At 45.0% G+C, this 24,576-nt stretch overlaps 1 protein-coding gene across 1 annotated transcript in view; it reads left to right on the plus strand.

Annotated features, from left to right (window-relative positions):
* TRHR (thyrotropin releasing hormone receptor) overlaps window positions 1-24,576 on the plus strand; it is a 92,346-nt gene that overhangs the window by 47,298 nt on the left and 20,472 nt on the right. The window lies entirely within an intron of this gene.

A 24,576-nucleotide genomic window follows, 5' to 3' on the forward strand; every position in this document is an offset into this window, starting at 1 on the left:
CATTTAATGTTTAGAGTGCATATTTCAACAACTGCTACTCCCAAGGTTGGCATTTCAATTTTGCATGGCTGCTAACAAGTTCCCATGCTGATTTTCTATGTTTTCCAGGGAAGACTACCACAAAGAATTTTCAGTTGCGCCACAATCTGCTAGTAATTTGCCTTTACTGAGATTCAATATGTTATCTATGAATATACCAGAAATTAGATAGGTTTCAGTTTCATAAAGATCATTCATTACCAGTTCCTGAGCGATACTAGACTTGTCATCTCTCCCCAGGGGTTTAGGTTTGTTTCTAGATTTTCAAACTCTACCTTTTTAATCTTATCTTTATTCTTCTTTTATCTTTCTCTTTGCCATTGCACTTTTATCTTTGTCTCTTATCTCTGCTCTATGCTCTGGATGTAACCAACCAGCTAAGTAGGTAATATATCACATGGTTTACTCATATGACAATGGAAAGTATATTTTATTGAAACACACTGCAACTACAGTACATTTGCTAAACATAATACAATACACTGTCTGTTATTTGAAGATTACAATGAGCTATCAAAATGCAAATATCTAGATTGTGCTTTTATAACTTGTGCTTTTCTGATCCAAAGGACAATTCACAAAGATGGAACACAAGGATGAGAATAATTGTTTTCAGCCATGGGACTTAATGTAATTTTCAAATCTTATCAGACTCAGCTGAAAATAACTGTCACTTTTTTGTACTAGGATCCTTATCCTGGAGTGATAGCTTTGTGAATTGAGCCTCATGTCAGAAAAGAGGACTGTATTAACCACTTGCTTACAGGGCACTTAAACACCTTCCTGCCCAGACCAATTTTCAGCTTTCGGTGCTCTCACAATTTGAATGACAATTACTCAGTCATGCAACACTGTACCCAAATGAATTTTTTGTCCTTTTTTTCCCACAAATAGAGCTTTCTTTTGGTGGTATTTGATCACCTCTGGGGTTTTTATTTTTTGCGCTATAAATGAAAAAAGACCGAAAATTTTGAAAAAAAACGCATATTTCTTTGTTTCTGTGACAGAATTATGCAAATTATTAATTTTTCTTCATAAATTTTGGTCACAATTTATACTGCTACATGTCTTTGGTAAAAATAACCCAAATTAGTGGATATTATTTGGTCTTTGTGAAAGTTAGAGAGTCTACAAGCTGTGGTGCGAATCGCACAAAATTGATCACATCTGATGTACTGGTGGCCTATCTCGCTTCTTGTGACCCGAACAAGTCAGGAAAGTACAAATACCCCCCAAATGACCCCTTTTTGGAAAGTAGACATTCCAAGGTATTTAGTAAGAGGTATAGTGAGCTTTTTGATGTTGTCATTTTTTTCCCACAATTCTTTGCAAAATTAAGATTTTTCATTTTTTTTTTTTTCTCCACAAAATTGTCATTGTAATAGGTTATTTCTCTCACGTGGCATGTGTATACCACAAATGACACCCCCCAAAAAATTCTGCTACTCCTCCTGAGTATTACAATACCACATGTGTGGGACTTTTTCACAGCCTGGCCACATAGAGAGGCCCAACATGCAGGTAGCGCCATCATGTGTTCTAGGAACATAAGTTACACATCTAACTTGTTGACTATTTATTACACTTTTGAAGCACCAGGACAATGACACGTGACACTGATGACAGATGGCACTGATACGTGGCAATGATGACAGGTGGCACTGATGACAGATGGCACTAATATGTGGCACTGATGACAGATGGCACTAATATGTGGCACTGATGACGCGTGGCACTTATACGTGGCACTGATGACACGTGGCACTAATACGTGGCACTGATGACACGTGGCACTGAAACGTGGCACCGATGACAGATGGCACTAATACGTGGCACTAATATGTGCCACCGATGACAGATGGCACTAATACATGGCACCGATGACGCGTGACACTGATGACAGATGGCACTGATAAGTGGCATTGATGACACGTGACACTGACAACAGATGGCACGTGACACTGACAGGTGGCACTGATGACAAATGGCACTGATACGTGGCACTGATGACAGATGGCACTATGTGGCACTGACGGCAGGTGGCACTGGGGGCAGGTGGCACTGGGGGCAGGTGGCACTGACGGCAGGTGGCACTGGGGTGGATGGCACTGGGGGCAGGTAGCACTGGGGTGGATGGCACTGGGGGCAGGTAGCACTGGGGTGGATGGCACTGGGGGCAGGTAGCACTGGGGTGGATGGCACTAGGGGCAGGTAGCACTGGGGTGGATGGCACTGGGGGCAGGTAGCACTGGGGTGGATGGCACTGGGGGCAGGTAGCACTGGGGTGGATGGCACTGGGGGCAGGTAGCACTGGGGTGGATGGCACTGGGGGCAGGTAGCACTGGGGTGGATGGCACTGGGGCGGATGGCACTGCTGGGGGCGGATGGCACTGCTGGGGGCGGATGGCACTTTTTATTTCATTTTTTTAAATTTTTTTTTCCACAATCAGAACGGCTGCCGCTGCAGCCGTTCATCTCTCCCCTCTCGCACTGTCTGTGCGAGGAAGGAGAGCGGCGCTGCGAGATGATCTCATATGTTTACATATGAGATCATCTCCCATTGGACACGCCGATCACGCTGTAAACGGCCGCTGTGATTGGCCGTTTACAGCGATCTGTGTTTGCCTGTCCCCGGGGGACACGGCGAACACAGAACTTCCGCGATGCGCGCCCGCGGCGGCGCGCATTGCGGAAGTAAACATCAAGCCGTCCAGGGACGACCGCCCGGACGAACGCGCCTGCTCTACGGCCGTAATTCGGCTATAGGGCGGGCGCGAGGAGGTTAAGCATGTTATTTTATATCGTGTTGAAGCTTTAAAATTCAAAAGCCATAACAATACGGTTAAACAGAAAATAAAGACGACCCTTGTGGGGGAAAACTGTTGTAGACATTTGTTTGAGAGTTACATTTTTCATTAGTTATCTATAATATATATGTAGCAGGCATGTTGTAATTCAATTTCTTCTTTTAAGCCCCATACACACTATCAGTTTTTCTGCTGAGTTTTTCCTTCAGGTTTACCAAAACCATGTAGGCCTTTTTCCTTCAGGTTTACCAAAACCAAGGGCCTGCCTGATTGCATACACATTGAAACTCCTAAGGTTTGACCTCATATTATATGGTTTTGGTAAATCTGAAGGAAAAACCCAGCAGAAAAACTGATAGTGTGTATGGGGCATTAGCCACACAATGGAGACAGAGAGATGTTAACTTGTCCTTCCAGAAAACTCAGAGACACAAAGCACACTGGGAAAAAGGGGCATTTTTTTCTGGCTGACACCAGAGACTGTGTGACCCAACAGAGGGAGAGAAAGCCACATTTCTCTTGAGACTACCGGGGAGAGTTACCGTGAGGAGAGGGGATAGAGGACAGGAGTGGTGAGGTGACCGGACTGTGTGGTGGAACTCCACCTAAGAGAGAGAGAGCCACACTGTCTACCAGCATCTGTGAGAGAGATACACGCTTTTCCAGAGACTGCAGCCAGGAGACTGAGGATAAAGAAGCCAGGAACAGTGTCACCCACACAGTCCTACACCATTGAGCCCAGGGACCCTGCTCAGCAACTCAGCGCCATCTAGCCCAGCAGAGACAACCCATGCCCTGCTTTGGGGAGCACTGAAAGGAAATAGTAGGTATTCTGGATGACCACCCTTCTTGTAGGTACACCAACAGGGCCCTCAGATATCCGGAGACACTTTATGAACGAAAAGCAGGTTGTGTATTCAAAATGTCTGAGTTTATTGATCGTAAAAGTAAGTTATATTCATTATAGAATAAAGGAGGGGGAGCGGTTAGTTTAATGCATACGTATCTAGAGTTATGCAAGTTTGTTACCTGATATATATATCAGGGGTTAAATAGGACATTTTAGGTAGTGGTTGCTGATTGTCTAAGGCTAAACAGGATATACATTCTGAGGAACAGGTTTGAACGTAGTAAGCAAATACAGGGGGGGTGCTGTTCAAGCATTCTTACACAAGTTTCATAGAAAATGGTGGGGGTATACAAAATGGAGTCATGATGGTTCATTCATATTATTACAAAAGGCACAGTTCGTGTATTAGATTACAAAACACAAGGGGCTTTTTACATGATCCTTTCAATCACAAGACCTATCCAGGTGTCCTGTTGGCCATTGTCCGATTACCCTGCCAGTTCAGCTACCAGCTATCCTGATTGGCTGACAGGAGGTGATCCAGTGCCTTACAACATTGCCAGGAGCCTGAACCACCGTTTGGGACTTCCGTTGTGTCATCACCCAGAGGATTGGTGAGCGAGTGTAAACCCAACATCTTTGTTAGTACAGTACAGACACTGCATGCAGACACCTATTCCCCTTTCTACTGTCAGAGGATGCTTGTTTGGAGATGCCATTTTTATCCATTTTGTTCTTACAAACCACTATCTAACAGGAATTCCTAAAGGATTACTGTCTCACTTTTGTTTGATTAAACCTTCTCTCTTTACAAAGGGCCCCAACGTTTGCTAGCAGAAGACACTAGTACCCTCCCCTTCAACTCAGGACCTGTGACATTACAGAACTGTGTTTACTGTACCTGTTAACCCATTTCTTCTTTTTGTATTGTTACTTTAAATGGTGTTTGTGGCCCAGAAGGAGCTAAAAAAGTTGATAGACCTTCTTTCCTCCCTCTCAGCGCCTGTGCAATGGACATATAGATTATTATGCTTTGTTTTCTATATTTACCATTGCTAAAATATTAGAGATTGACATTTCTATTGTATTGATACTCAGCAGTAAGGTTCAACAGTTCTGTAAGTTTCCAAGTATTCTTTTTGTGATAATATATTTAGCTTATTTATCACTACCAATTGTGTCTGTTTCTTTCTGGTATCAATCTACAGCCAGGATATTGGTATTTTCTTTACTTGCGTTCTTGAAAGTGTTTGCAGAACTTTTATATCTAACCAGGTGTGCCAGAGGGGCTATGGCCATTCTTGGAGTTGAGGCAAAGAACAGAGAACCCAAAATCCCCAAGCGGCTCCTTCGGGGGTGGCGCTATATATATATAATAATAAGTTATTTATGTGCTTTTTCTAACAAGGAACATGATATAAATAACAATGAGAGCTCTTCCAGCCAGATGGTTTCTGATTGCCACGCTAAGTCTTTGTTCTCCTTTCTGTGCATATTTTCTTCTCAGCTTCCTCTGTTCTTGGTCCTCCCAAACTACTAACTGCCTTCCAGGATTCACACATAAAGAAGAGCAGAGACATTTTGTCAAAATCGTTTTTTAGTAAAATTCCAGAATTTGCAGTTGGAAAAAAAATGTCAAAGCAGAAACTTGGTCCATTCATTCAGCTGTTTGGGTGAAATCTGCTTGAAAATGAAAATCAGTCTACTTTTTTTTTCTTTATTTAGGTTGTATATTTTAGGGAAGGGTGTATTTCACTTAGTTTAGATAATTTCATGTCTTTTTTTTTGCTTTTTACTTTTTATGTTTATTTCTATGTAAAAAAAAACAAAAACATGATGGCTAATTAGGGGTTATATGAATAGATGCAAGGAGCTTCTGTAAACCTTATGCCGCGTACACACGATCGGATTATCCGGCGGACTTGTGTGGGCTCCAGTGGACTATTTGGTGTGGGGGTCCCCCAAAGTCCAAATCAGACCCTTATCCGAGCATGTAGCCCGGCCGGTCAGGAAAGGGGGTGGGGACAAGCGAGCGCCCCATCCCTCCTGAGCCGTACCAGGCCGCGTGCCCTGTGGCCCTCCACCCCAAAGCACCTTGTCCCCATGTTGATGAGGACAAGGGCTTCTTCCCAACAACCCTGGCCATTGATTGCCAGAGGCTGCGGGCGGGGGGCTTATCAGAACCCGGGAGCCTCAGATTCCAGCCCCCTACCCTATGTGAATGAGTATGGGGTACGATGTACCCCTACCCATTCACCTGAGAGAAAAAGTGTACATAAAAAAACACAACACAGGTTTTTTTAAATACTTTATTAGACAGCTCCGGGGGTCATCTCTCCTTCCATCTTTGGGGGTCTTCTCGCCGGACTCCTCCGCTATCTTCTGCTCTTTTACCGCTAGCTCTTTTACTAGCAGGCTTTCTCCCTTGTCGCCGTCGCCATCCGGGGGTCTTCTTCCGACTTCGGGCGTCTTGTCCCGCTCTTTGGTTCTTCTTGCTAGGCCTCCGCTTTATTCTTCCAGCTCTTTTACTAGCGTTGGCCCGGTCTTCTGTCGCTGTCACCGCCTTCTGCTTCTGTGTCTTCTTCTTCTCTTCTTCCGATGTTGACACGACGCTCTCACGACGCCATAATGCTGGGGACGTGTTGTGTGGCGACTTATATAGGGATAAGGGGCGGGTTCACTGTATGATGTCACACGGTGACCCCGCCCCTTATGATGTCACAGCCCCAGCATCCTCTGGGACTGTGACGTCATAAGGGAAGGGATCACCATGTGAAATCACCCGTTGACCCCACCCCTTGTTCCTATATAAGTCGCCACACAACACGTCCCCAGCATTACGGCCGGAGAGAGAGCACTGTGTCAACATCGGAAGAAGAAGAAGCAGAATCAGAAGAAGTGGAAGGCGGAGGCGACAGAGACAGAAGACCGGGCCAATGCTAGTAAAAGATCTGGAAGAAGAAAGCGGAGGCCCGGCAAGAAGAACTGAAGAGCGGGACAAGACCCCCGAAGAGCGGGACAAGACCCCCGAAGTCGGAAGTACAGTGGTGTGAAAAAGTGTTTGCTCCCTTCCTCATTTCCTGTTCCTTTGCATGTTTGTCACACTTAAGTGTTTCGAAACATCAAACCAATTTAAACAATAGTCAAGGACAACACAAGTAAACACAAAATGCAATTTGAAAATGAAGGTGTTTATTATTAAAGGTGAAAAAAAATCCAAACCATCATGGCCCTGTGTGAAAAAGTGATTGCCCCCTAAACCTAATAACTGGTTGGGCCACCCTTAGCAGCAACAACTGCAACCAAGCGTTTGCGATAACGTGCAATGAGGCTTTTACAGCGTCCTGGAGGAATTTTGGCCCACTCATCTTTGCAGAATTGTCCTAATTCAGTTACATTAGAGGGTTTTCGAGCATGAACGGCCTTTTTAAGGTCATACCACAACATCTCAATAGGATTCAGGTCAGGACTTTGGCTAGGCCACTCCAAAGTCTTCATTTTGTTTTTCTTCAGCCATTCGGTGGTGGACTTGCTGGTGTGTTTAGGATCATTGTCCTGCTGCAGAACCCAAGTTCGTTTCAGCTTGAGTACACGAACAGATGGTCGGACATTCTCCTTCAGGATCTCTTGGTAGACAGCAGAATTCATAGTTCCTTTTATCACGGCAAGTCTTCCAGGTCCTGAAGCAGCAAAACAGCCCCAGACCATCACACTACCACCACCATATTTTACTGTTGGTATAATGTTCTTTTTATGAAATGCAGTGTTCCTTCTACGCCAGATATACTTGGACACACACCTTCCAAAGAGTTCCACTTTTGTCTCATCGGTCCACAGAATGTTGTCCCAAAAGTCTTGGGGATCATCAAGATGTGTTGTGGAGAAATTGAGACGAGCTTTGATGTTCTTTTTGCTCAGCAGTGGTTTTCTCCTTGGAACTCTGCCATGCAGGCCATTTTTGCCCAGTCTTTTCCTGATGGTGGAGGCATGAACGCTGACCTTAACTGAGGCAAGTGAGGCCTGCAGTTCCTTGGACGTTGTTGTGGGGTCTTTTGTGATCTCTTGGATGAGTCGTCGCTGCGCTCTTGGGGTAATTTTGGGCGGCCGGCCACTCCTGGGAAGGTTCACCACTGTTCCATGTCTTCTCCATTTGTGGATAATGGCTCTCACTCTGGTTCGCTGGATTCCCAAAGCTTTGGAAATGGCTTTATAACCCTTTCCAGACTCATAGATCTCAATTACTTTCTTTCTCAATTGTTCCTGAATTTCTTTGGGTCTCGGCATGATGTGTAGCTTTTAAGGATCTTCTGGTGGACCTTACTGTGTCAAGCAGCTCCTATTTAAGTGATGCCTTGATTGTGAACAGGTGTGGCAATAATCAGGCCTGGGTGTGGCTAGAGAAATTGAACTCAGGTGTGGACAACCACAGTTATAGTATGTTTTAACAAGGGGGGCAATCACTTTTTCACACAGGGCCATGATGGTTTGGATTTTTTTTCACCTTTAATAATAAACACCTTCATTTACAAATTGCATTTTGTGTTTACTTGTGTTGTCCTTGACTATTGTTTAAATTGGTTTGATGTTCCGAAACACTTAAGTGTGACAAACATGCAAAGGAACAGGAAATGAGGAAGGGGGCAAACACTTTTTCACACCACTGTAGATCCCCGGATGGCGGTGGCGACAAAGGAGAAAGCTCCTCCACTAATAAAAGAGCTAGCTGTAAAAGAGCAGAAGATAGCGGAGGAGTCTGGCAAGAAGACCCCTAAAGACGGAAGAAGAGAAGACCCCCTGAGTATTTTAAAAACCTGTGTTGTGTTTTTTTATGTACACTTTTTTCCCCAGGTGAATGGGTAGGGGTACATCATACCCCATACTCATTCACAAAGGGTAGGGGGCCGGAATCTGGGGACCCCCTTATTAATATAAGTCCCCCGCCTGCAGACCGGGACAACCCAGGCCATTGGTTGTCGGGGTCTGCGGGCAGGGGGCTTTGGGGTGGGGGGCACAGAGCCCCCCTTCCCCAAAGCACCCCCCTATGTTGAGGGCACACGGCCTGGTACGGCTCAGGAGGGGAGGCGCTCGCTCATCCCCACCCCCTTTCCTGACCGGCCGTGCTGCATGCTTGGATAAGGGTCTACTATGGGCTTTGGGGGACCCCCACTCCATTTTTTCTGAGTAGGGCTTCCCCTTTACATACATACCAGGTGATGGGGCTTGAGAGGTGTAATCTCGCCGGTGGAGGCGGTGACATCGACTTCCTTTGCTAATCCCGTCTCCCTGGAGCCACGTTCAAAATGAACCGACTTTACTCCGTGTGTGGGCAAGTCCATTCATTTCAAAAGTCTAGCGGACTCCCGCCTTAGTCCGGCGGATTGTCTGCCGGACCTAGTCTGCCAGCAGACAATCAGGTCCGCTCGTTCGGAAAGTCCGTCGGACCTCCGTTGCAAAGTGTGGCAGGTTGTCCGCAGGACTAAGGATAGTCTGATCGTGTGTACGCAGCATTAGGAACCATTTTAAGCCCATTGAATTAGGACTCTGTCATGAGAGAAGTATGAAGTCTGCTATTGCTGGCCCTCTACTGAGAATACCAGTTGCCTGGCTATTATGCTTACACATGCTCTGAGTGAACAACAGATTTGAAAAAAAGCAATCACATTTGGATTTCTGATGCTCGATTACAGCATGAATGTTGCAGGGCAATGACTCAATGCATTGGAGCAAGACAAGGCCAGGCAATCATAATTCTGAGAAGAAAGCCAGCAATACTACACCCAACACTTCTTTCTTGACAGAGTTAAGCACGTCCTGCCCGGCCTATAGCAGATTGGTGGCTGTGAGGGGTTTTCATCATTGTTCTGAGTGGATGTCATATGATGTCCTTAAGAACAAGTCACTCGTGCGCACCCAGCGCATTGATCAGTGATGGGACACACCACATCTCCGATCACAGTAAAGAGTCCATGACATAGCTGTGTCCAGTGTCAGTGGGGGTTATCAGCATTCCTCTCCTCACACTGACAAGTGAGGAGAGGAGAGCCGATAAGCGGCTTTCCTTACAGGGGAGATCTCCTCTAATAATCAGTGCAATGATGATCAGTGCAGCCCCACCAATGATGGCCATCAGTGCCCACCAGTGATGTCAATCAGTGCCCATCAGTGCTGCATTTTAATGACCATCAGTGCCGCCTATCAGTGCCCATCATTGCTGACAATCAGTGCCGCCTATCAATGCTACATATAGTGCTCATCAGTGTTGCATATTAGTGCCTCCTCATCAGTGATGCCTATCAGTGTCCGTCAGTGCAGCCTCATCAGCGCACACCAGTAAAAGGAGAAAAATTACTTATTTACAAAAAAAGTTAACAGAAACTAAGAAAACTTTTTTTTTCCTAGCTTGTTTAGCAAAAAATAAAAAACCCCAATGGTGATTAAATGCCACCAAAAGAAATCTCTATCTGTCTCAAAAATATATATAAAAATGTCCTTTGGGTACAGCATTGCATGAGCGCTGAATGTTGAAAATTGGCCTGGGCAGGAAAGGGATGAAAGTCCCCTGTATTGAAGTGGTTAAAAGATAAGTTTACTTTTACAAAAAAAAAAATATTATTATTATACACGATTTATATAGCGCCAACAGTTCGCGGAGCTCTTTACAATGTATGGGGGGGGGGGGGGGAGAGACACAACACAATTATAGTACAGTTCAATACAAAATTGCACATATTTTAGCATATGAGTGCATTTCTTTTTTACTGGAGCCTGCAGAGCATTGCACCCGTGATCAGCAGACAGCAGGTGCAGTGGCAGGCTCCTGCACAATCTTCCTCTAACTTTGTGGCCATATCACCATACCTGTTTTCTGTTACAAAGCTAGAGAATGAATGCACTATGAGTGTATTGAGCAGTACGCTCACAGCCCATTAAGACTAAAAGTATGTTTGCCATGGTGGCAGATGGTACTTTTTTCATTTGCAGAACTGTGTGAAATAATGAAATGTCTTCAAAAAGTGACAGCAGGTGCCGAGAGAAGAGTGGGGAGTGCTGGTGGCGGAAGGTGGGTGCATAGGAGCATGTTACATGTTAAACCCTAAGAATGAGTGTAACATGTAACCTGCTCCTAAAGATGAACTTAAAGGGGTTGTAAAGGTTTTTTTTTGTTTTGTTTTTTAAATAACAAACATGTCATACTTACCTCCTCTGTGCAAGGGTTTTGCACAGAGTGGCCCCGATCCTCCTCTTTTGGGGTCCCTCAGCGGTGCTCCTCCTCTTCTCGAGTGCCCCCACGAAGAGCCGCATTTCATGGGGGCACTTGTACAGGACTCAGCCCCAGCACCCATGTCACTGGATTTGATTGACAGCAGCAGGAGCCAATGGCTGGGCTGCCATCAATCTATCCATTGAGGACCCAAGACAGCGGCTGGAGCTGCTGTGCTCATTCCCATTGCTGGAACGATCGGGTTCAGGTAAGTACAATTTTGGGGAATTAAAACTCCTAATCTCAATCATCACTATTTACATGCCTGAACTAGCATCCTCTTTATGAACTCCAGCCACAGAGGTGTGACTGAGCATGCTCAACTAGCTGCAGCTGCAGCTTCTGATAAGACTACTCATGACAATCTTTATGGTCTTTATGGTCATGAATTTTTATTGGGAGTGCGACTTTTTTTAGACTTAGTTGCCGTTGTTGCTTTTCCTGACCTCTCTTATGCTCAACCCGCCCCGCTGCCTTTTGTGATAAGAGACCATGTGTATACTCTTATTCTGGTTTTCAAGTTTGATGGATACCCATAACAAAGAACTGTGGCTATACTTCTCAATAACACTACCATCTCACCCTATGGCACCAATGCCATCTTGCTGTATATGACACTGGCCCTGGTCTTCTACCAGCCGGATTATTGGTACTCTTCTTTAGCCTACAGTATCTCACAAAAGTGAGTACACCCCTCACATTTATGTGAATATTTTATTCTATCTTTTCATGTGAAAACACAGAAGAAATTACACTTTGCTACAATGTAAAGTAGTGAGTGTACAGCTTGTATAAATGTCAATGTCAATTTGCTGCCCCCTCAAAATAACTTAACACACAGCCATTAATGTCTAAACCGCTGACAACGAAAGTGAGTACACTCCTAAGTGAAATTGTCCAAACTGGGTCCAATTAGTGATTTTCTCTCCCCGGTGTCATGTGACTCGTTAATGTTACAAGGTCTCAGGTGTGAATGGGGAGCAGGTGTGTTAAATTTAACGTTATCACTCTCACTCTCTCATACTGGTCACTGGAAGTTCAACATGGCACCTCATGACAAAGAACTCTTTGAGGATCTGAAAAATGAATTGTTGCTCTACATAAAGATGGCCTAGGCCAGTGATGGCGAACCTTGGTACCCCAGATGTTTTGGAACTACATTTCCCATGATGCTCCACTACACCGCAGAGTGCATGAGCATCATGGTAAATGTAGTTCCAAAACATCTGGAGTGCCAAGGTTCGCCATCACTGGCCTAGGCTATAAGGAGATTGCCAAGACCCTGAAACTGAGCTGCAGAATGGTGGCCAAGACCATACAGTGGCTTAACAGGGCAGGTGCCACTCAGAACAGGATTCACCATGGTCGACCAAAGAAGTTGAGTGCACATCCTCAGTGTCCTATCCAGAGGTTGTCTCTCGGAAATAGATGTATGAGTGCTGCCAGCATTGCTGCAGAGGTTGAAGGGGGTCAGCCTGTCAGTGCTCAGACCATACGCCGCACACTGCATCAAATTGGTCTGCATTGCTGTTGTCTCAAAAGGAAGCCTCTGCTAAAGATGATGCACAAAAAAGTCCACAAATAGTTTGCTGAAGACAAGCAGACTAAGGACATGGATTACTGGAACCATGTCCTGTGGTCTGATGAGACAAAGATACATTTATTTGGTTTAGATGTTGTCAAACGTGTGTGGGGCGCAACCAGGTGAGGAGTACCAAGACAAGTGTGTCTTGCTTATAGTCAAACATGGTGGTTGGAGTGTCATGGTCTGGGGCTGCATGAGTGCTGCCGGCACTGGGGAGCTACAGTTCATTGAGGGAACCATGAATGCCAACAGGTACTGTGACATACTGAAGCAGAGCATGATCCCCTCCCTTCAGAGACTTGGTCGCAGAGCAGTATTCTAACATGATAGCGACCCAAACTCACCTCCAAGACGACCACTGCCTTGCTAAAGAAGCTAAAGAAAGAAGGGTAAATGTGATGGACTGGCCAAGCATATCTCCAGCTCTAAACCCTATTGAGTATCTGTGGGGCATCCTCAAATGGAGGAGCGCAAGGTCTCTTACATCAACCAGCACCGTGATGTCGTCATGAAGGAGTGGAAGAGGACTCCAGTGGCAACCTGGGAAGCTCTGGTGAACTCCATGCCTAAGAGGGTTAAGGCAGTCCTGGAAAATAATGGTGGCCACACAATATATTGACACTTTGGGCCCAATTTGGACATTTTCACTTAAGGGTGTACTTACTTTTGTTGGCAGCGGTTTAGACATTAATGGCTGTGTGTTGAGTTATTTTGAAGGGACAGCACATTTACACTGTTATACAAGCTGTACACTCACAAAATTACATCGGAGCAAAATGTAATTTCTTCAGTAGATAGAATAAATAATTCACAAAAATGTGACGGGTATACTCACTTTTGTGAGATACTGTATCTAGCTATCAGCTTCCACTAACAAAGCCGTCAAAGGGACTTCTTGAAGTGCCCCCATAAGTTACCAACCCCACTATTCATAAGGGCTTTGCTAAAGTTTATATACTCCCAGAGCCTGCACCATGGTGGGGGTCTAACTCCAATGTGCTGGTGGCTCAGAGTATCCTCTTAACGTCTCTGCTTGGATTCAATCTGAGATCACTACAAACAAAAAAAATTATAAGAAGTATATAAAGAGAAATTCTGGGGAGGATGACTTGAATATCATGTTCAGATATTTCATTTCATTACATTTTTTAAAGCCATACTCACTCTAATTTGGGGGTGTTTCATTTCTTGGTCATACTTTGATTTCAACTTTAATTGAATTGTTAAATGTTATCACTTTATGTGTACATTAGAACTAAAAAAAAAGCTTCTGTATAAAAAGCTTTTGTGCTCTAATCATGTGGGCTGAGCCTGAGAGGTGCAATCTAGGAGCATTATGTTCATCAGTCCCCCCTTCCCCAGTAATCACTCACATGGTCTGAACATTTTACTAGACAACCCTGCCAGACAACATGGCCAGATCAGTAAGTTCATGTTTTAACGCTGCAGTTAAGCATTGCAGTTTAGTAACCAACCCAACAACAACCTGCTGATTGTACAATGCAGGACCATAACCACACTGATGATGTCATTACTCTACTCTCTTTTCTTGTCAGCAAACTACCAGTGTAAGGCCCCTTTCACACGGGCGGCTGTTCTGCCGCTGTTAAAAGCATGTTTTGTTATTTTGAAATTCATGGAATCCTGGCACAGCATTCACCTTCAGTTGTACATTGCAATTAGCTGTGTTTAGCTGCGTTTAGCTGCATTTAGCTACGTCTGCGTTTAGCTGCGTTTGGAAAATTCTTGCCATTTCTGATATGCTTCCTATTGTCTTTCTTTCCTTGTTGCCGCTGCTATCCGCAGGAGAAATAGTACACTGCGATTACCTGCAGTTATGTGCAGATAGCTGTAGTAAATCGTTCCTGGACGCAGTCAACTTTATTTTTTCTATCTGCACAAAACCGCATGTAACAAAACCATCACTAAACGCAGTGTGTGAATGGGGCCATAGGAAAGCATTGTGTGCATTTAGCTGCGGTAGATAACGTCATCTGTCCACAGCTAAAGGCACAATTCTATCCGCCCGTGTGAAAGGGGCCTTAGATTGGTATCACTGTGAAGCACAATGATACCATATTTGGCTCTCTATTTTACTGTGCATGAAGCTAGTTTAAGTAAAAATTCAGAGGCTTATACTAGGTTAATTCAAACATACTGTACATTTAAGGCTTATTAAGTATTTTATTATCTGCCTAGAGTTCAACATGAATGTTTATTGCTGTAGTGGATAACACTGGGAAAAACAGGTTGCATGCAGGGCCAGGCCACAGCAGGAGAAACATCTGTCTACAGCAGGGGTCTCAAACCGGCGGCCCTCCAGCTGTTGCAAAACTACAAATCCCATGACGTATTGCAAGGCTGACAGTTACAAGCATGACTCCAACAGGCAGAGGCATGATGGGCCTTGTAGTTTTGCAACAGATGGAGGGCCGCCAGTTTGAGACCCCTGATCTACAGTGTCATGCTGCATGGGTGAAGTTAGAGCAGGACCTCTTCTGTCTCTGGCACCTCACCCTGAACCCCCACTGGCCTGTCTCTGACAGCCAGAAGTTGGGATTTGGCTGGGAGAGGACGGAAACACTGGACAATGTAGAGAGGCTAGAGGTGGACTCAGATGAGCTGACACTGAACCCCTATCAGGAGAAAGAGTCACCACCGGAAAGGACAGGAGAAGGAGGAAGTTAGTGGAGGAATAAGCTGGACAGCTCAATATGGAGCAGTGCTGGGGGTTCAGCCTGGAGGAGTTCTATCCCTTGACACTTAAATTATTCAAAGTAGAGACACTTGAGGAGGTGAGAGACCCTGCACTGCTGTGTGTACTATACTATAGAGGCTCATCCCATTCCATTACACTGTGAGACCCCATCTTGTATGACTATAAAGTAGGACCCCGGTCCCCGCTACAGTAGGGTTGCCACATCATCCCTTTAATCCAGGACACACATGCATTACACAGGTTCTGTGGCTGATTAAGATGGTAATTAAACTTAATCGGTGCCTTATCTGCATTAAATCAGCTTTAGGACCTGAGTAATTCATATGTGTCCTGGATTAAAGGGATGATGTGGCAACCCTATGCACCAAGGACACCATATCATACTATGGGGCCTCTCTCCTTTCACTGCCCCATCATTCTCTTAGAACAGTACTCCACTTTTTCCTATTACTCTACTCCCCCTCCAACTATCCTCTTACCCTGCTCACCATCACCTGCACACCTCATGCTGTCCAGCATCCCCTGAAGCTAAGGAGGCCTATGACTGTACGGACAGCAACCTCATGTGGCAGAGTGGGTGAGTGCCGAACACTGGGTTATAGTTCAAATTAAAATTTTAGTAAATCCCAATGTTTTTCATTTTTTTACTCCTTCATCCCCCTTTTCTTTTTTTTCTTTTTTCTTTTTTTTACCTTTAGCATGTAAATGCTCTTTCAAACCTGCCCTGTTGAGCTGTGTTGCCCAAAGCAGTCGCAATTCTTTCCCTATGTCTATGGCTTCAGTTCACACCAACTGGCTGCATTAGAGGTGTGCTGAGAATAAAATAAGATATGTTCTATTTTTACCGCACAGAAAGAAAAAAAAATAAGCATTTTAACATTAACACTCTGCAAGCCACAGCAACACACGTTCACACCTCACAGCAGCGCACACATTATATGCATCATAACACACACTGAATGGTGTGAACGAGCCCTAAGTATTTTAAGTTTGTATTTATTTGTTTTTTGTGAAAATAAAAATCTTATGTGGGGGGGGGGGGGGGGGTGCAGTTTTACATGCTTGCCTTGGATGCCAGAACACCTTGTTCTGTCACTGGTTGCTTGATTGCTATTGCTTACTTCAGTCCTCTGAGTCAGGGAATCTGAAATACTTTTAAACTGTACAGACCATTGACAACAGAAATCAAATATAATTTAAATTTTTATGAACTTTAACGAGCCATCTGACTTCTCTCACCATCACCTGCATCCCTACTGTGAATGTCCAGACATGGGGAGAAGAAATAAATAAAATAAGGGAGACATATATTAAAATTTTGATTCTCAGTGCTGGTCCCTCTGATCTATCTGCGCTAGGCACTGGCCCACCATTAATCCATCTGTGCTAGACACTGGCCTACTGTTGACACTACTGCCCTAGGCACTGGTCCACTGTTGATCCTACTGCCTTGGGTACTGGCCTATTGTTGATCCTATTGCTCTAAGCACTGGCCTACTGTTAATCCTATTGCCCTTGGCACTGGCCTGCTGTAGATCAAACTGCCCTAGGCACTGGCCCACTGTTGATCCTACTGCCCTAGGTACTGGCCCACTGTTGATCCTACTGCCCAGGGCACTGGCTCACTGTTAATCCTACTGCCCTAGGCAGTGCTCCACTGTTGATCCTATTTCCCTAGGCACTGGCCTTCTGTTGATCCAACTGCCCTAGGCACTGGCCCACTGTTAATCTTACTGCCCCACTGTTGATCCTACTGCCCCAGGCACTGGCCCACTGTTGATCCTACTGCCCTAGGCACTGGTCTACTGTTGATCCCACTGCCCTAGGCACTGTCCTACTGTTGATGTGGAGGGGGGGGGGGGGGTATAATGGCACTTGTAGAGAGATAGATGGGTGGGAAACAAAGCTACAGTAAGGATAAGCTCCAGTGTGTTTGCATGCTCCACGTGCAGAGCCCGCCAGGAAGTCAGCGCTGTGCTAATCACAGGCAGCGAGACATTGCCCGATCTCTGCAGCTGCGCATTGGGGCAATGTCTCACTGCATGTGCAGTGCTGCGCCGACTTCCTGGCGGGCTCTGCACACGGAGCATGCAAACACGAGGGAGCACATCCTTAAACTATAAGTAAAGGTGATTATGATGATAATAATATCAAGTGGTTGGGGGTAGCTTGGACCCTGGAAAGTTAAGTTCAGGCTTGAATGGGTTAGGAACGAGTGGGTTAAAGATCTATATAGTGCTCTAGAGGTGCAGCCAGCTGTGGAAGAGGAAGCAGTTCTGTAGATACAGAATGTGGAGAACAGCATCGCTCATCTGAGTGCAGTATATTAACCCTTACCCTGTGAGTTAATTCTTGTTTTAATTTTTTATCTTAATAAATTCATCATTAATCATTTTAATATTCTGCACTCATAAGCGCCGCTGTTCTCCACATTATATACCTACTGTTGATCCTACTGCCCAAGGGACTGGTCTACTGTTGATCCTAGTGCCCTAGCCACTGGCCTACTGCTGATCCTACTGCCTTAGGAACTGGCCCACTGTTGAGCCTAAAGCCCAAACACTAGCCCACTCTTGCCATTATGATAAATACAGTACAGTAAAACTTTGGATTGCGAGCATAATTTGTTCCTGAAACACGCTTGTAATCCAAAGCACTCATATATCAAAACCAATTACCCCATAAGAAATAATGGAAACCCAGATGATTTGTTCCACAACCATTTATTCAGGAGTTCTTCAGTTTAAAGTCCATATAAAAAGATTCTAGCAATGTTACCACGTTGTGTAACCATAAAATGTCCATCCACAAATTGCAGCCTCCACAAGAGGTTTAGAAACAAAATCCAGCAGGAGCTCCAGAGTATAAAAGAGAAGAGAGGTGCCTTTAAGTGTATCAATATGGTTACATTTAATGAAGGTACAACATTTAGCAACTCACATGGTTGATGATTAAAACAGGCCCATCTAAGTATGCAGGCATCCAGGGTAACGCTGTCCACATAGATCATCCTCCGCACTGCCGGCTCTCACTGCTGTCAGTCTGCAATTGGGACTGGGAAGACTACCCTGCAGTAGAATGATCTGAAAGTGAGGCTTGAAGCGCTTGTGGAGCTCAGTGGGGAAGGGATGACCTTGATGGAGGTGCGGAGGATGGTCTTCTGCATAGTTAGATAGGCCTCTTTTAATCATCAACTGCGAGTTACTCTTAATCCAAGGTTTTATTGTGTTTCTTTTATGACAGTTTTACTTTACTACAGCTTCAGGTTCTTCTTCCCCAGTTGACATTGTGGCTTTAAGTATCCCATGGGAGCATAGGATCGGCTCACTTTTTACACTGTCGAGGTAGCAGCCTTTATGAATCTGCAGCTTTCTACAACTGAAGGATAATTATAAGTGCGACTGTTTCTTTCCCTGAAAATTACAGTGAAATCTGTGAAATTATATTTCTTTGGGTTAGTGATATAAATGAAACACCTAAGTGTACATACAGCCAAAGAAAAAAAGGATGATAGCGGCATTAACTCTGCCTAGTGCTAAAGTTTCACTATGTTAGGTAGAAATTGCTGCTGCCAGACTCATCCACCTTACAAACCGCTCAGTGTTTGCTACCCCTCTTTGCCAATCCCTCCATTGGCTGCCACTTGCCCAACGGATTCAATTCAAAATACTAACATTAAGTTACAAAGCCATCCACAACTCTGCCTCCAGCTACATCACTAGCCTAGTCTCAAAATACCAACCTAATCGCCCTCTTTGTTCCTCCCAAGACCTCTTGCTCTCTAGCTCCCTCATCACCTCCTCCCATATCCGCCTCCAGGACTGTGGGGCTTATTATGAAATGTTATTATGAGTGGGAAAATGGCTGAATCCAGATGAATAGCATTCTGTACTGACTTGGAATCACTGTCAGAACTCTGGATGTAATGTTATGTAGGGATGAGCTCGATGTTCAGGTTGAACATATGTTCGGCTTGAACATCGGAAAATTTGAGCACCAGTGAACGCCCCATAATGCATTTCAAGATCGCAGTGCATTGCTGTATGATGATTGGCCAAAGCATGCACCTGACCTGCATGCTTTGAAGGCTCCAATGTTGGTTTACAGGTTGAGGAAGGGAGTAACGTGAGCCTAGAGAGAGGGGGGTGCCACAGAAGGACAAGGAACTGTCAGTCATGTTCCCCCAGCTGCAGCATACTGCCAAGTTTTCTCCAGTGACAGGGAGGGAGGGGATGATGAGGTCACTGACTGTACTTGGGAGCCTGAGAGAAGAGAGGAGTAAAATGAGGAAGAGGAGGAGGAGGAGGCACAACTCCAATGAGGCAGGGTGTCCTCCAGGGGGCAGCTTAAGGGCAGCCACCCTATTGCATCACAGCGCAGATCTCCGTAGGTGCAGGGTGCTGCTGACTCCCCGCTGACTTTTAAAAGTTCCTTGATGTTGGCCTTTTTTCGACACATGTGCAGCAGATGGCACCATTGCTGTTTGCAACCTATGTCTGAAGCGGATAAAGCTTGACCAGAATAGTAGCCGCTTGGGCACCACATGCTTGACCAGAAATATGATGACCTGCCATGCGTTCGTTGGCAACAGCACTTGAAATATCAACATCAAAGAATAAGGCAGACTTCTCCTTGCTCCTCATCTGGGATCTCCAACCCTACTATACCTCCAGTCCTCTCAAAAACCTGCACTGAGAAGAACGAAGGTGTAGCAATAGGTGTCCCAAGTACTTGCAGTCAATCTGCTAGCAGTACATTACTAATTGATTTTAGCAGGCAAATTTATTTTCCCCTAGTTTCTGAACCATAAAAATAAATTCTGTCTCAGCCATCCACATGCTCAGCATCTAAATGCTAGCTTGGCCAAATTGCTAGCACTGCAACTGCTGCCTTTTTAACTAGTAGACTTTGCTCCCTTTCATGAATGTGAGGAATGTGCTGTACCTCAGTGGCAGGTTCCAAAATGTCATTTCTTGTCACGGAAGGCCATTCCGGCTCTCTACTGGTATGTGGAAGGCAATGTTTTGGTCTTGTTGGACAGGGCGGTCAGCAGTAAAGTTCATATTACAGCTGACTCATGGTTCAGCAGGCAAGGGCAGGGATGTTACCTTTCCTTCATGGCACACTGCCTAACTCTGCTGGCAGCTGGGAAGGATGCAGGACAGGGTTCAGTGTTGTTGGAGATTGTTTTGCCACCACGCCTCCAAAATGCTAGTGGTGATTTTGCCACAGCTCTCTCCTCCACCCCCTCCTCTTCTTCTTCCTCTATGGCCTCTTCTGCAGATTTGTCCGTAAGCATTCAAGGGACTATGCAAGCAGTCAGGCTAAAAGATGCCATGCAGTGTTTGACTTGGTCTGCCTAGGGAACAGGAGCCACACTGGGGCGGAGATTCTGTCAGCTCTGCAGGGGCAGGCTCAGAGGTGGTTGACACCACATGCAGCTTCAGCAAGGAATACTTGTTTGCGACAATGGCACCAACCTTCTCTCCGCCCGCCGACAGGGACACTTGACCCATGTTCCATGTTTGGCACACATCCTCAATTTGGTGGTGCAGCAATTCTTGAGCAGGTACCCAGACTTACAAGATCTCCTGAGGCAGGCCAGAAAAGCCTGTGGTAATTTCAATGAGTACCTGTGAGATGTATGTATGGCACCAGGACAGGGTCCGGGGAGCTTGGCCTCTTTTTATCCACGCGAGTGACTACTGATCAAGGATGCATGCACTGTCCTGTCACCATTTGAGGAGGCCACAAGGATGGTGAGCAGTGACAATGTATGCATCAGTGACACTGTCCCTCTAGTCTCCCTGCTGGAGCACATGCTTCGTGGAATCATGAACAGAGCACTTGAGGCAGAACAGCGGGAGGAAGAGGAGGACTTCCTTTCCTCTTACGCCCCCTTTATTCAGATAACATTCCTATGGGTCTATCAAACACACAGGAAGGGGAGAAGGAAGAAGATTGTGTCAGCATGGATGTAGAGGATAACACTCAGCATCAGTCTTCAAGGGATGTTTTTTAGTCCCCCAGAAACCCAAGGAGTTGTACGTGGCTGGGAGGAGATAGTTAAGGATAATGTGATCCTTAGGGACCCAGAGGACTCAGAATCGAATGCCTCTGCAAACTTATGCTGCATGGCCTCCCTGATTCTGCAAAGCCTGCAAAAGGACCCTAGGTTCAGTGGTATCAAGGAGAGGGATCATTACTGGCTGGCAACCCTTCTTGATCCACGTTACAAGGGTAAGGATGCAGAACTCATCCTGCCTTCACAGAGGGAACAGAGGATGAAACATCTTCAGGAGGCCTTTAAGAAAGGTTTGTACAATGCATTTCCAGACCCTGAGAGGTTACCATTTCCTGGTGCTGGACAACGTGTTGTTGAGGCTTCATTCAGTCAGAGGAAGAGCAGTACAGAAGGTGGCTGGCTGACCGATGCCTTTAAACAATTTTTCAGTCCTCAGCGCCAAGGTCTGATCAGTTCAAGCAACCATCGCCAGCGTCTGCATTATATGGTGCAAGAATATCTAGGGGCAAGAGTAGACTTGGAAACTTTCCAACAGAGCATCCACTGGGTTATTAGGTCTTGAGGATGGACCACTGGCCAGAACTTGCTCGATATGCAATTGAGCTACTGGACTATCCTGCATCCAGCATGCTTTCTGAATGCACATTTAGTGCTGCTGGAGGGTTTGTAACGGATCAGAGTGTGCTTGTCCACAGACTCCGTTGATAGGCTCACATTCATAAAAATGAATCAGCCTTGGATCAGCAGCTATCAAACACCTGATACTGATGTAACTGATTGAATTTTCTATGGATCTGGGATCCCTTGAAGACTGCCCATGCAGACTATACTATTCCTTCTCAAGCTTGATGATACTAGCTTCCAACAATATTTTTGGTTTAGGGCACCACCATCACCACCACCCAAGGCCCAATTTTTCTGCCCCTGTTTAACAAAGGCATGTAATTACAATTTTTGATCTAATATTTCACAGCAGGGCCCATTCCTGTGCCCAACAAGAGTATCTCTGAGGGGTTACAGTGTGGTGGCACCACCACCCAAGGCCCAATTTTTCTGCCCCTGTTTAACAGGGTCATGTAATTGCAATTTTTGATATAATATTTCACCGCAGGGCCTGTTCCTGCAACCAACAAGAGTATCTGTGAGGGGTTACAGTGTTGTGGCACCCCCACCACCCAAGGCCCAATTTTTCTGCACCTGTTTAACAGGGTTATGTAATTTTTGATATAATATTTCAACGCAGGGCCCATTCCTTCGCACAACAAAAGTAACTGAGGGCTTACAGTGTTCTGGCGCCACCACCACCCAAGGCCCAGTTTTTCTGCAGAGTATATAGGGCAGGTCGTATAGTATATATACTGCTGTTCAGAGTATATAGTGCCTGGGGGACCCCCATCCCATTGTTTGTAAAATTTTGGTGCAGGGTTGCCCTTAAGATCCATACCAGACCTGGAGGGCCTGGTATTGATTTTTTTTTGGGGGGGGGGGAACATCACGCCATTTTTTTGGTATTTTTATCTCTATTGCTGAGATCTGACAATTCATTACAGCCGTGATCATTTTAAATTATTTTTAAATTAAATTTTTTCCTTTAGAAATGTAATTTTCCTGTGGCACTATTATGAACATGGGAAAGATTCACTACTTTACAGGCATACTAAGGACACCCCCCCCCCAGGCATGCTTAACAACCAGCTATTCTTCACACAAAATTGGAATGGGCCAATCATTTTTCAACTGATCCGAACTCAAAACGTTCCAAAAATGTGGAACCTGTTAGAAAATAGCGAAATGAAACTAAATGAATTCCATATTGAATCAACGAAACAAAATTAGTAACATAATGATTCTATCAGAAACGAAATGAAACAAATGTTTCCATTCTGCACTGTCTATTGAAACCACTTCACTTCGCAGCCCGGCCAGTAACATGCAGGACCAGCAGTTCTGCTATTTATGGGAGGGTGGTGAGGGCCCACCCACATTCCAAAGCATTTATATTTCTTCCTCCTACCCAAACAAGCATTATATCCATGCAGTATAGCGGGGACCCCACTGCATGAGTAAACAATTTAATAGCATGGGATTAAGAATTGGGGTCAGGGGGTTAGTGGTTTGTTTTATCAGCAAAATGTTAAAGGTTAGGTACCACAAGTGGTAATTGTTGATGGGGATAGGAGTTAAGCACTATTTTGGGATTTAGGTTAAATATTAAGCTGGCTATAGGTTCAGCAGGGACTGGACAAGATTCGATCCATCCACGGGCGGGATGGTTGTACTGAAGTCAATATATATTGACTTCAGTAAACCAGCCTATCAGATTTTTGAATGCAATTACTGCTCTAACCGCCAGCCGTAGTCATTGTGTTCTGCCAGCAGGGAAGTCTCCTTGGCAGCAGAACACAATAGCACTGCCAGAGGGATTTCCCCATCAGCATGTACTGTGTTGATGGGGGAAATCATCTATGGCTTGCCTTAGTAGTTCAGTTGGGGAAGGGGGTGCCTCACACATACACAGTAGGGAGCTGGCTGTGAGACATCATGAAGTCACAGCCAGGTCCCAAATCCAAGATGGCAAACCCAATGAAAAATAAACTGTGGGGAAGATAAAACTGGACTCCATGGGCAGGTATGTGTCTGTTTCTTCAAAGTCAGCAGCTATAGTACTTGTATTTTATTTTTTATTTTAAACCAGAGTGAAGTTCCTCAGTAAATACTATGCATTTGACTGCAGTAATGCAGTACTTCCGAAATCCAAGTAATTGGTCTTTTAAACATGACCCCTGGAAGCTTATTATTTCAGCTTGTGACAGGGTATGATGCTGAAAGTCACTAAATGCACAAATTACTCAAGCAATGATTAGCTCTCTGTATGTTAAGGAAACAGGCAGACTTTATTGTACACTGTACCATATGCCCCAGCATTTGATTACCTCTGCTGATTTGATGATTAGCTGGTTTTAAGGAGCTATCCCAGTGATCCGTACGTCTTTGCCTAATGAATTCTTTCAGAAGATTCATACTATAAGTGATTTAAAGATGCCTATAAAGAGATGAAAGTGGTTGGCTTTACTGCTTAGATTATTAAAAGCTGCCTATTTTCATTAACGCTAGACTGAAAGCCCAAAACTTTCACATAAGACTTAGCTTTTGCAGGTTTGATAACAGTAAACTGTAATTATGTGCAACAGCAGTGCACGTTGGGGAATCAGTAATTGCTTATCACTCCACTTTCTGAGATGGGTGTGCTTTGCCAAGATGGTACACCAGAGCAAACATGCATCCAATCC

This window comes from Lithobates pipiens, unplaced genomic scaffold (genome assembly GCF_037356315.1).
Source record: "Lithobates pipiens isolate NorthernLeopardFrog02 unplaced genomic scaffold, aLitPip1_a1.2 Scaffold_19, whole genome shotgun sequence".
In the NCBI taxonomy this organism is placed as follows: domain Eukaryota; kingdom Metazoa; phylum Chordata; class Amphibia; order Anura; family Ranidae; genus Lithobates; species Lithobates pipiens.